This window comes from Myotis lucifugus, unplaced genomic scaffold, assembly GCF_000147115.1.
Source record: "Myotis lucifugus unplaced genomic scaffold, Myoluc2.0 scaffold_43, whole genome shotgun sequence".
NCBI lineage: Eukaryota > Metazoa > Chordata > Mammalia > Chiroptera > Vespertilionidae > Myotis > Myotis lucifugus.
In genome coordinates, this window is record NW_005871091.1 from 696,958 (window position 1) to 710,192 (window position 13,235).

At 39.1% G+C, this 13,235-nt stretch overlaps 1 long non-coding RNA gene across 1 annotated transcript; it reads right to left on the reverse strand.

Moving 5' to 3' along the window:
- Positions 1 to 10,265: 10,265 nt before the first annotated feature.
- Positions 10,266 to 13,235, reverse strand: LOC106697032. The gene is made up of 3 exons (XR_001348053.2): positions 13,173 to 13,235; positions 12,352 to 12,510; positions 10,266 to 10,850 (listed from the first exon to the last, which is right to left on the reverse strand). It is a non-coding gene; the product is annotated as an uncharacterized LOC106697032 (long non-coding RNA).

Below are 13,235 nucleotides of genomic sequence, written 5' to 3' on the forward strand. Positions count from 1 at the left end.
ACATAAGTGGAAGATTTCGGACTTCTAGGGAAGCTTCTTTAGAAAAGCTTCTAACCATTTGTGAGCTTAAGAATTAAAGCCATAAAAAAAAAAATGAAAGCCATATGCTCACATAATGGAACAAAAAGCGATCGGCATCTTTGATGAACATGGAATGTCATAACAACCCTGAAACCACTACTTCTAGAATTTTGCATGAAATAAAATTTTACCTAATTTAAGGCACTATTATTTTTAGTTTTCTGTTATATGTATCACAATCTCTTAATGATACTCAAGGCAAAAGTATAAAAAATTATATAAACCATTGCAGGGGTCCCTCCTGAACATACCCAAATCCCTACTTTGCTCTGGCTTCATATCTGCTTTCATGCCTGAGAGCATGAATTTTGTTCAATTTTCCTTCTTTAAAATGCGCTTTACTATCTTCACCCCTTTCAGGAGATCCCATGCTCCACTCACACATCGATTGGTTGCCTCCTGCACGAGTCCCAACCAGGGCCAGGCAGGGGAGAAGCCTGCAATGAAGGTAAGTGCCCTTGACCCAAAACGAACCTGGGACTCTTTGGTCCGAAGGCCCGATGCTCTATTCACTGAGCCAAATCAGCTAAGCCTGAATTATTCATTCTATTTAGACTATGGCTTTAGCAAGAGAGTCCAAGGTGGGTGTGGTTGCTAAGCCCAGTTTCCTTGGAGATATTTCCACCTAATTCTTCCTGGTGTCCTCACTTAATAGTAACTTTTATGTCAAATACACCCACATCGCCCAAAGTCAGGCATTAATTCTGAGACACAGTACTCCACTTTGAGTACATGAACTCTTTCCATGCTAAGAAAGAAACATCTGACTCCTATCATCAACGTAGCTTCCTCTGCTCACTATAAAAATAGCATTTTAGCCCTAGCTGGTTTGGCTCAGTGGATAGAGCATTGGCCTGCAGACTGAAGGATCCCGAGTTCAATTCCAGTCAAGGGCATATGCTGGGTGTGGGCTCGATCCCCAGTAGGGGGCGTGCAGAAGGCCAGCCAATCAATGATTCTCTCTCATTGATGTTTCTATCTCTCTCTCTCTCCCTCTCCCTTCCCCTCTGAAATCAATAAAAATATATTTAAATAAATAAATAGAATAAAAAATTAAAATAAGTAAAAGTAGCATTTTATTTTGCAGGACAATGTCAGTTTTCTTTTATCTTCTAGCTTTCAAACTGTTCCTACCACCAGGCGTTTTTTAAAAAGAATTTTAAAAAGGGCATTCAAAGTTAGCTTAAGAATCAGGTCCATGATTGAGCCATCTCTTAATGGCCACTACTTTGCTATACAAAGATCAAGCTTTGGAATTACCCCCATGTCTTTACTCTGTGCCAAATTATTCTTGAAGGTGTCATCCTCCTACTAACCTCTCCTAAATTAAATTTTATTGTTCAAAGTATTACAGATGTCCCCTGTCTTTCCCCCACTAAATTAAATTTTTGATTAAGGTTTCAGACTCCCACTGCTCTTGTTGGAGAGGCTACATGAAGACTTAGGATCCTCTGACACAGTAATCCTCTACCTCCATGCGTGGGGGGTAGGAATGGGGAGGAGATGTGCTTTTCTAGTTACATTAATAACATATTCTCACAGAGAAATGTTCCAGGTTGTTCTTTAGCTTTGTTTTTCTGTGACTGACCTTTTGCTTATTTGCCTGTTCAAGGTTAGATATCTGCCTTCCCTGTGGGCTCATCAGTTATGGTAAACATTTTTTAGAACCATATTGGGGAGGGATAACAGCTCTATCCATTTGTCTGTCATCGCCGGAACCTTTCCACTGACTTTGTAGACTATGATCTGCTTTTGGCATAAGGCTATTGTTTCAACAAAGGACAAATAAGGAAAAAGAAAATAAATATACTCTAACCAATATATTTGGCTCCTTGTTAAGTACTTATGTCAAAAAATTTAGAGGGAAGGTTTGAATTAGTGACCACAATGAAGGCTTTGTTCTAACTGTAAAATAAAATTTATAAAAATAAATAAATAAGTACATAAAAATAAAATATATATTTTTAAAAATCACCACTTAATTAGAGTAATGAGTTTCAATCTCTTCCAATCTAGTTTTTAAATGCTGTAGAGGAGTAGTGCTACAGCTACAGAGTTTTCTGGGGAAAGATTTTTAATTCATTGAAGTTTCATTTAGAAAAATAACAGAATATATAAAGACTCAGGAAACAGATAACACATTATCCTTTCTAAAAAGAAAATCTTAAGGATGCAATTTTGCCTACTGAAAGGTGAATTTTAAAAACAACAATATTGTCAATGAGAACTCCCCTAAACCAATAATTATATCTAAAAATATGAATATTTATAAAATTTAATGTGATAGTTATAATTTTGATAGAAAATTTACATAATGTGAAACTAATACTCTGACAAAACTGACAATAAAGGAGAGAGTCATCAGAGTTGTTGTGAGGGCTAATTTTTTATTTCTCAGAGTGGAGTCAATAAATATCTTGTACATTTTTGCTCCTGAAGCTGATGATTTATGTACGTTATTTAACACTTAAAAGATAATTATTAGTGGAATCAACACTAGATCTTCTAATTTACCAGAGAAAGTTGCTATAATTCTGATACTAAACTTTAAAAAGTAGAAAGAAGCTCTGCTGAGCTGTAAAGAAAGGAAAAGCTTTAAAGGAGGAAAAGGGGCAAAAAAACGTAATTATCAGTAAAAGATGCATTGTCTCAGGCTGGGTCACTCTCTTAAGGGGAACGGAAAGGTTTTATCTGGTAACTAGAGGCCTGGTGCACAAAATTCATGCATGGGTAGGGTCCCTAGGCCTGGCCGGCGATCAGAGCTGATGGGGGCCTTCGGGCTGCCGGCCGGGGCCTTCCTTCATTTCACACCACCCCCTGGTGGTCAGCGCACGTCATAGCGAACAATCGAACTCCTGGTCTCCTGGTCGAACTCCCGAGGCGACACTCTGCATAGTAGCCTTTTATATATATAGATTACCTCACTAGTGCTGACTAGGTAATTCCAGGTTAACTGCTTAAAGGTTAAATTCCTAGGAGTGGTTGAAACTGCAATTAGATTAGGATTAAGTCTTGGTTTGCTAATGTGGGGCTTAGCATAAGTGACTCCATTTTAGGCCTGTTGTCTCTTTTTTTAACACTGGAAATAGAAAAAAAGTTTCCATTTGGTGTTAGTATGCCTTTTACACCCACACTTGGTAATCTCCCTTTTTATAAAAAGGAGAAATAGGTCTCTGGCCCAGAGTCTTCAAGAGATAATAGTATCTGGCTAGAATTTTTTAAAAATATATATTTTATTGATTTTTTACAGAGAGGAAGGGAGGAGAGGGATAGAGAGTTAGAAACATCGATGAGAGAGAAACATCCATTCAGCTGCTTCCTGCACACTCCCTACTGGTGTTGTGCCTGCAACCAAGGTACATGTCCTTAACCGGAATCGAACCCGGGACCCTTCAGTCTACAGGCCGACGCTCTATCCACTGAGTCAAACCGGTCAGGGCTCTAGCTAGAATTTAATATTGTTTACATTGTATTCAGTGACAGCTCTTATGGCAAATGATACTGGTTTTCCATTTATGATAGTGATATAAAATTTCCTTTTAAAATAAAATAATTGCTCTGGCCAGGCAGCTCAGTTGATTAGAGCATTGTCCTGATATGCCAAGGTTTCAGGTTTGACCTCTAGTCAGGGCACAAACAAGAATCAACCAATGAATACATAAATAAGTGGAACAACAAATCTATGTTTCTCTCTAAAATCAATTTTAAAAAGTGAAAAAGTGATGTTATAAAATTAAAAAGTAAAGTGATTTAGAGAAAAATGTTGAGCAAACAAGAGTAAAGATGATACATGGATAGAACAAGAATCATGGAAATGGTATTGGAATGACCCAAGTTTGAGAAACTGCTCCAGGCAGATGTTTCTTAAGTGGGCCTGTGAATACATTCATGGCGGTCTGAGGTTTTCGGCAAAAATGTTTCACATTTGTGTTTATAATGTTCTATAATTATATTCTAGATCATGTGGATAACTATCTTACAATAAAGTGAGGCCATGTAAATTTAGCGCCTACCTTTGTATATACATTTGCTTCCTCACACATTAGTGCCACTTTGTCATGGGCTAATGAGAAAAAAACAGAGAGCTTGATAGGTAAATGATGCATTTGATTCACGTAGAAGGCAAGTGATATAACATTCTAAGAAATGCAGGTATATAGGAAGTTTTTAATACAATTGAGTTATTGTCCCCATTATAATGAAGTTATATCCATGCAGATATTCAGCTAATACTAGTATACAAAGGTTGGCCCTACTAATCATGGACAACATCTATTTTGAATGGTTGGTGTCCATTTAGTACCAGTTATTAATTAAAAATGTTGAGTATCACCTGTATCATTGGTCAAAGAACCTTTGCTGTAGGAGTCAGCACTATATTCATGTAAGGATTTTTTGTTTTAGCCAGACAATTTTACCTTTTAAAATTAACAACTGTTAATTTAGATTTCTATTGATTTAAAATTTTTACAATTAACTTAAAAATCTATTTCAGTTTATTATTTATAAAATCCAGTCTTGTTTCTAAATATTTAACAGCCATTATAAGAAAACTAAGTCAATGCTGAAGAGTATATACTTTTTCTTAAAAGTCAAGGTTACATGGGGTATATTCTTTTTTTTTTTTTTTAATCCTCATCCTAGGGTATGTTTAGAGAGAGAGAAACATAGATTTGAAAGAGAAACATTGATGGGTTGCCTCCCTTAAATGCCCCAACCGGAATGGAATCCGCAACCTAGGTATGTGCCCTGACCAGGAATCGAACCCACAATCTTTTAGTATATGGGATGACGCTCCAACCAACCCAGCCACCTGGCCAGGGCTGGGTGTATTCTTTAAAAAAAAACCCCAAAAAACTATAGTTAAAATCTGTAGGAGAGTAGGGCTATAGCTTAAGTTTGTTTTCTGTGGTTTTTAAAAATATTTTTTTATTGATTTCAGAGAGGAAGGGTAAAGCAAGACAGATAGAAACATCAATAATGAGAGAGAATCATCGATCAGCTGCCTCCTGCATGCCCCACACTGGGACAGAGCTACAACCCCCGCATGCACTCTGACCAGGAATCGAACCGTGACCTCCTGGTTCATAGGTCGACGCTCAACCACTGAATAGCTTGAGTTTTTATCCTATATAAATGTCAACATGTGCATTTCAACATATTTAAATTGTACCTAAAAACAAAAATAAGTAGAGTGGTGGAGAAGGGTAAAGATATAGATGAAACAAGAATGTCAGAATATTGAGGTAGACAGTCCTGAAGTAAGACTATCAGAAAACAAGTGAGAAGAAAGAAATTGTTGTAGACACTTAGGTTGCCCATGAGAAAAAGTAAAAAAACCAACAACAACAACAATGTAAAGGGGCAAAGCAAATATTCCGTTATCAGTTCTCAAGAAGTAGATGGCGTAAAGATAAATCTGGAAAAGTACATTCTGTGGGCTCAGGTGGCAAAAAAAAAAAAAAAAAAAAGAAAGAAAGAAAGAAGAAAAGCTAATGGGAATATATTCTATCTTGGATTTAGCAATAAACATATACTAAGGGGTCCAACTCTTGGTGCAGGGGCTGCAGAAAAAACTTAACCCTTTACATCAATGATTCTCAAAATTTGGTTCCCATACTATCATCAGTAGCAGCCTCTTCTGGGAATCTGCTAGAAATGCAAATTATTGGGTCCCATCCCTGGGTCAGAAATAATCAATTCCTGTTTAACAAGCCCTCCAAGTGATTCTGATGCATATTAAAGTTTAACTACTGCTCTACATTGACAATTTATCAGTGATTTTAAATGATCAGTGATTGGTAGTTGGGAGTCATTAAACTATTCCATTTATTATGTTTGAAATAATAATTCCTTAATAAAAGGTCATAAAATAGAAGACAGTCACATATTACTTGTAAAATAAAAAAGAAAAACAGATCCATATATTTGAGAAATGGTAGAGTAATGCTTCTCAAATTGTGGTGAAGGACCATTTTTTAAAAAATTCCAATCTTCTGTGTCCTAATACTTTTGCAAAAATACAATAAAAATAACTAAAATAAAAACAAATACAGAATATTAATCCTACATTTTTATTAGTAGATTCAATAGAAATAATATTTCTCTGTCAAATTGCTATGAAAGTTTCTAGACACTTATTCTCATACTAGAAGACAGTTGCACAAAGATTCGCGCAATAGGCCTTCCTTCCCCTGGCTGCCGGCACAGGTTTTCCTCCGACACCCAGGACCCAGGCCTTTGGTCCGACCATAGCGGAGAAGCCAAGCCTCTTCAGTCTTCAGTCTTCGCTCCGTGCCTGCATATGCAAATCAACCGCCATCTTTGTTGGGTTAATTTGCATACTCATCCTGATTGGCTGGTGGGTGTAGCAGAGTGATACCAATTTGCATGTTTCTCTTTTGTTAGTGTAGATTCCATTCTTTTGGTAGGGACTAGTAGCACTTTACTACTATAGATCAGTTGGTGCTGATTCATGGTCTACACTAAATACATGATTCTTGAATGATGTTCTGCTTTGTAAGCTCATAATAGTAATACAAAATAATAAATATAAACATATTGCATGTGCTACTGTTTTAAGTACTTTTTATGTATCAATTCCTTTAAACTTCCCAAAAAACTATCAGATAAGTACTACTTATTATCCCCTCTTTATGCTTCAGGAAACTACCGCCCAGAGAGGTTAAGTAACTTGCCTTAGTTCACTTTTAACTAATACTGGTCTATAAACTTTTTATTTTTTGTTTTGCTAAAAAATTCTGACAAATCAGGAAATGGGGTTTTAGGAGGGGTGGTGATGCAAAGGAAGGAAGCCATGGGGTAGATAACAGTAGTGTCTCCATCCCATGCCTGATATCATCTACTGAAGCGGACAGACTGGCATATTCAGAATGGGTGGGTGAGCCCTCGACCACGTCTGTTCAATGTAAATGTTTATCTCATCAAGCAGCTCACTAATATTGACCTCAAAGTGATCCTCCATATCACTGAGGATCTTAGCATCACTCTCACCTGACACAATTATCATGGCCAAGCCTTTGGTGCCAAATTGGCCTGCTCCGGCCACATGATGTGGGTAGGTCTCACAATACTCACGTATGTCGTTTTTTTGTTTGTTTTTTGTTTTGTCTTTTTAAAATATATTTTATTGATTTTTCACAGAGAGGAAGGGAGAAGGAGAGAGAGTTAGAAACATCGATGAGAGAGAAACATCGATTCAGCTGCCTCCTGCACGCTCCCTACTGGGGAGGTGCCCGCAACCAAGGCACACGCCCCTGACCGGAACCGAACCCGGGACCCTTCAGTCCGCAGGCCGACGCTCTATCCACTGAGCCAAACTGGCCAGGCACACGTATGTCGTTTTTAAAGGCAGTATTCAACAGCTTCATGTCCATGCCTTAGCCAAATAGGTTGGTAGCCACAGGAATTCATCACCGAAAATCTTTCAACTGCCGATACTGAGAAAGCCTCTCTTCCTGGGGCAACCCATAGTGGATGGCAATGGCTGGTTAGGTCTCCTCCACCAGGAGCAGGGCCAGGGCAGTGTAATGCTGCATATTGCTTCACAATATTTTAAGATTCTAACTGGCAAATCTGGTTCTAGCTCACACTCTTCACCACCATACAGTACTGTTCATTTTATTGCCTAGGCAGAGGTGTTGCTCTACTTAACTCAAATTATTCCCTTTTTCTAGTTCTTTGATAAAGTTAGTGAATAGGATTCTCTTTTTGTGGGAGTGGGGGTGCGGGGTGGGTGTCTCAGCTTGAAATTAAGCAGAATCAAATATACTCAAGCATATCTGAAGAGGTGTGACAACCTTTATTTCCAGGAGATCTACTTGTAAGTGGGACCCAGGAAACACCCTGATAAACTGCCAGAGCAGAGAGTGGCATGTGCCAGTTTTAAGGACAGAAGCCCAATAGTTAAGGGGACTGATGTAGTGATAATCGCTCCGATTGTTCTCTGGCCTAGCCCCACAGATTCATGCCTAAATACTAAAGGATTTCCTGTGAATAGAAATGGAAAGGGCCGTTTTATTAAAAATTTGGAGGCATTGGGACATAGGTGGTATAGTATGACAAAAGGACAGAAAAGAAATTCTCCTCTCTTCAGAAAAGTGCTCCAGAAAATTGGCATGGGCTGCCAATTCCTACTATGGACAGTGACAGGAGACAGCACCTTCAGTGCAACATGGGGACCCTCTGAACCAGGTGTTGGACATGTTAGGAGCTTCACATAAAGATGACTATGTTAGGACCACACACAGAATGAGGAAAATGGGCATGACTCTTAGTGGTGGGAGGTCAATGAGTATGTAGGAGAGGCTTTCAAGCCTTCTCCCCACATAGCAGGGAAGGACGTGGAAGGAAGACTCATAATTCAACAGATTGGGCAAGTTCTGTCAGACTCAGTGTCTGTCCGCTATTATAACTAGTTTGATTTACCATGGTGCTACAGCGTGAAAAATGTGAATTATAATCCCACACATTTTCCTTAAACCTTTAAAGTCTGTTATTCCTTAACTACTGAACAACCAGTATTAAGAAAATGCTCTGCAAGATTTCTTATTATTGTTATATTTTGTCTGACTTGTAGATTCACAGGAAGTTTAAAAAGTAGCACAAAGAGGTCTGCGTACTCTTCACTTAGTTTCCTCCAAAGGTTAACATCTTAATAACTAAAATGAAATAGGAAATTGTCATTGGTATGATCCACAAATCTTGAGATTTTTCCAGTTTTATATGCACTTGTGTGAATCTAAAATTCCATGCAATTTTATCATCTGTAGAGTGTATAATCAAGATATAGAACTGTTCCATTACCACAAACATCCCCCTTGCTACTCCATTGTAGTCACACCCAACCCCTTTTCTTCCCATACCCTCCCACTCCTGGCAACTACTAATCTATTATCCCTCTCCATAATTTTGTCATTTTGAGAATCCTATCTAATAATGAGGGAATATGCTAATTGACCCTTACACCATCGCAAAGATGGCGGCGCCCACAGCCAATAAGGAGGGACTATGCTAATTGACTGCCCTGCCCTCAAAGATGGCAGCGCCCACAGCCAATAAGGAGGGAATATGCTAATTGACTACCCTGCCCTCAAAGATGGCAGCGCCCACAACCAATAAGGAGGGAATATGCTAATTGACTGCCATGCCCTCAAAGATGGCAGCGCCCACAGCCAATAAGGAGGGAATATGCTAATTGATTGCCACACCCTCAAAGATGGAGGTGCCCACAGCCACAAGATGGCAGAGCCCAGTCCCCTGAGACCCGCCAGGGCGCCTGCCTCCGGAGTCCCCCAGTCCCCTCAGCACCCCAGCCGCCCAGGGCCGCCCGAGGCTCAGGTAACCATGGCTGGCCGAGGCTTGCGCTGCTGGCAGTGGCAGCAGCAGAGGTGTGATGGGGCGTCGCCTTCCCTGATCATCAGGTCACCTCCCGCCCCTGAGGGCTCCCGGACTGTGAGAGGGGGCAGGCTGGGAATTTTCATGCACTGGGCCTCTAGTGTTATATAAATGGGATCATGTAGTATGGAATCTTTTGAGGTTAGGTTTTTCACTCAGTATAATTTCAGATGTTTCTATTTTAGGGAATACAGGTTAATGATTATGACTTTATATTTGTCTTGGATAAAATGATATAAAAATGTCTACCTCCCAGATTTACCTAATAAATGATCTCATTTCTGACCTATACTGGTATTTTTACATTGCTTTTTTGTCTCAAGAAGTCCTAACTGTAAATATAAATAGGGTAATGTCGGTTAAATATTAACTACCACTGCATACTGGAATACCTTAAGGTAAGTGTTCAAAGTTGTATTTTGTCCAAACATCATAAATGTGGGGGGTATCTTTTATCAGATAAAGGTGTTTCAGAGGAATTTCTTAGACAAATTAAAATAAAAACACAAGGAAGGCAAAATGTTAGACAATTTGTAAACTAAATTATTATGACTGTTTTTATTGATTTCAGAGAGGAAGGGAGTGGGGGAGAGAGAGATAGAAATATCAATGATGAGAGAGAATCATTGATCGGCTGCCTCCTGCACACCCCACACTGGGGGTCAATGGAGCCCGAAACCTGGGCATGTGCCTTGACCGGGAATTGAACAGATAGCTTCTTGGTTCCTGGATCGATGCTCAACTGCTGAGCTACACCGGCCAGGCTAATGTCTTACATTTCAAAAGTATAGAGCAATTAGCAATACGGAATGCTACCTTCTTCACCATTAAGAAACGAGCAGTATACAGAACATAAAGCTTCCATGCCACGCCAGGTCATGGGAGTGATATTTGATCACTCAGAAACTCAGAAACTTTTACTGAGGACATGGTTTTTCCATGCCTTCTGAATTCTGGAATAGCCAGGATTCTAAAAGTAGTCCTAGAAGACCTAAATTCCATTCTTACCCCTGTTTTTGAATCACAGAGACTCACAAACCTATGGAGCTCAGTCCATGAGAAGTCTTGAATTTATGACCAAAAATTAGGGAAGAGAGAAAGGTTTCACCTTTTTGTTTTCTTTGTGAACTGTTTTCTTGTATCTAGGCTTCTGTTATTAAAACTACATGCTAAGTGGTTAGGAAATGTCATACAGTTTTGTTCACTTTAGTCAGGTACATTGTCTTTACATTGGAGACTTTTCGGAGTTATTGTTAATAATAAGGACAATGAATTTCAGACAGACTTTCACATTTATCTTTTTTTATTTTTATTTTTGTTAATTCTCATGTGAGGATATTTTTCCATAGATCCTTAAAGAGAGTGGAAGGGAGGGGGAGAGACAGAGAGAGAGAAACATCAATGTGAGGCACATCAATTGCCTCCCGCATGTGCCCCAAGCAGGCTGGGGATTGAGCCTACAACCAAGGGATGCCCTTGACAGGAATTGAACACGGGACCCTTCAGTCAGTGGGTCGACACTTTATCCACTGAGCCAAACCAGCTAGGGCAACATTTATTTTTTAATACTGAAATTTGTTAGCTATCTTAAGGAGTAGGACTAAGAGAAAGGACAAAATCTGTCTTTTAAGTAAAGTATAAAATTGACCTAGCCTTTTTGGGAATCATTTTGGGCAATATTTATCATATTTGAAAATGCTTATACTCTGTTCTGCAATTCTACTTCTAGGAATCTATTTTTTCAAATATAATCATATGTATGCAAAGATGTTCAGACATATGTGACATTCTTTGCAATACTGTTAGTTATTTTAAATAATTAGAAGCAATGAAAATTTCCACTATTTTGTAAAATGTTAAATCATGGTACATGGAACTATGAAATACCATGCAAGATTGAAAAAGAACGAAGTGGATGAAAAATACTGATGTGAAAAAAAAAATCTCCAAAATTATCAAATGAAAAGAGCAAATGAAAAATGGTGAGGGTCTGGTTTGGAAGGATGCAGAGAGAATTGTTATACTGGTTATCATGGGCAAGGGGTGGCTTGTGAAGAAAAATAATTATAACTTTTTAATATTTAATACTTTGAAATTTTCAAAATGAGCATGAATAATTATATATATATTTAAATATATTTTTATTGCCTTTAGAGAGAGAGGAAGAAGAGAGAGAGAGAAATATCGATGTGAAAGAAAAACATCGTTCAGTTGCCCCCTACAGGGATGGGGTCGGAGACCTGGGCATGTGCCCTGACCTGAATGGAATCTGGGGCATTTTCGTGTACAGGAGGATGCTCAAACAACTGAGCCACACCAGCCAGGGTTATCATTATATTTTTTGTATAATCAACAGAATATATCCCCCAAACAACAACAGCAAAACTGTTATCAGCTACTTATCTTGCTGATATTTTTAATATCCATCTGGCAATTTACAAACTGCAACTTAATATCTGGATTTAACATACAAAACAAAACATATTTGACCTTTTGGAAAGAGGGACTGAGATCAGATACAGTACTTTAAAGGTACCTGAGGCATTTGAAAATTGTTTTTGGCCAATAAATAAATAAATAAACTGAACCACAGAATCCATTCAACCATGAAGGCTGGAACCTGATTTTCTGGGTACCCCTGCAGTGCTTGACACATAGTAAACACTCAATAAATATTGGCTCAATGATGGATAAATAGACAGCTTAAATCTTTTTAGTAGCACCCACTTATTTAAAAGCATACCTGTGCGACATTTCTCTCTCTCATCTTCATAGCTCAATCTGTATTTCTATCTCCCTTCTTCTCTCTCTAAAATCAATTTTAAAAATTTAAATAAATAAATAAAAGCATACCTGTTACTTGAGCTTCTTGTCACTTGCTTTTCAAATTGGGGGGCAGAGAGGGAGCAGCCCTTTCTTTCTGCTTAGGAGGCTAGGAATTTGGTCCAGGACAGAGTTTAATGGCTCACGTTTTGGTGACCTGTGACTTGAAAACACCATTCAATTTCAGAACTAGGTAGAATATAAGAGGGAAATTATATATATATATATAATATATTACATAAAATTATATATAATATACATAAAATTATAGGTATACATAATTTTGCTCAAACTAGAGGAAAAGGCTCTAGTAGTGGCTGTGAATATGGGCCAATCACCGCACTCATGTCTAAATCTTTATGTGAAAAACGGGAATCACTCCCTCATAGATTTCTGTTGCTTGTTTTTTTTACATGGAGAAAAAAGGAAAACTTTTATAAAACGCTGGCATTAGGGTCGTCATTCCATATTGTGCAACGAATGTTTCAGATAAATTAAATCTCAGGCTGTGGGGTCGAAAAGCCCCCGGAGACTAAAACTACAAAAAAAAATCAAATGTTCCCCAATTCGGTGCAGTCTCTTTAATCTCATTCGCCTTCACAGCAACCACACCTAGCGGGCAGGTGCGGGTCCCACCGTCCACTTCCAGCGCGCAGCGGGCGGGCCCGCACTGGCTGGAGTTCGCCCCTGCGAGGGTCCCGAGCCCGGGCTTCCTCGAACGGCAGCGCCCGGGACTCGGAGGACGACAGCGCACGCCTGGCCTCCGGGCTTGGCGAGGGCCGAGCCGCCGACAGTCTCGCCCAGCCGGGATAATTACGCCGCGTTCGGAGGCTCTCGCGGGACGTCCTTACCTACTCTCCGGAGTCGGGTTCCCCGGTTTTCCCAGCCGTGGAGGGAGGTACCCAAGCCAGACG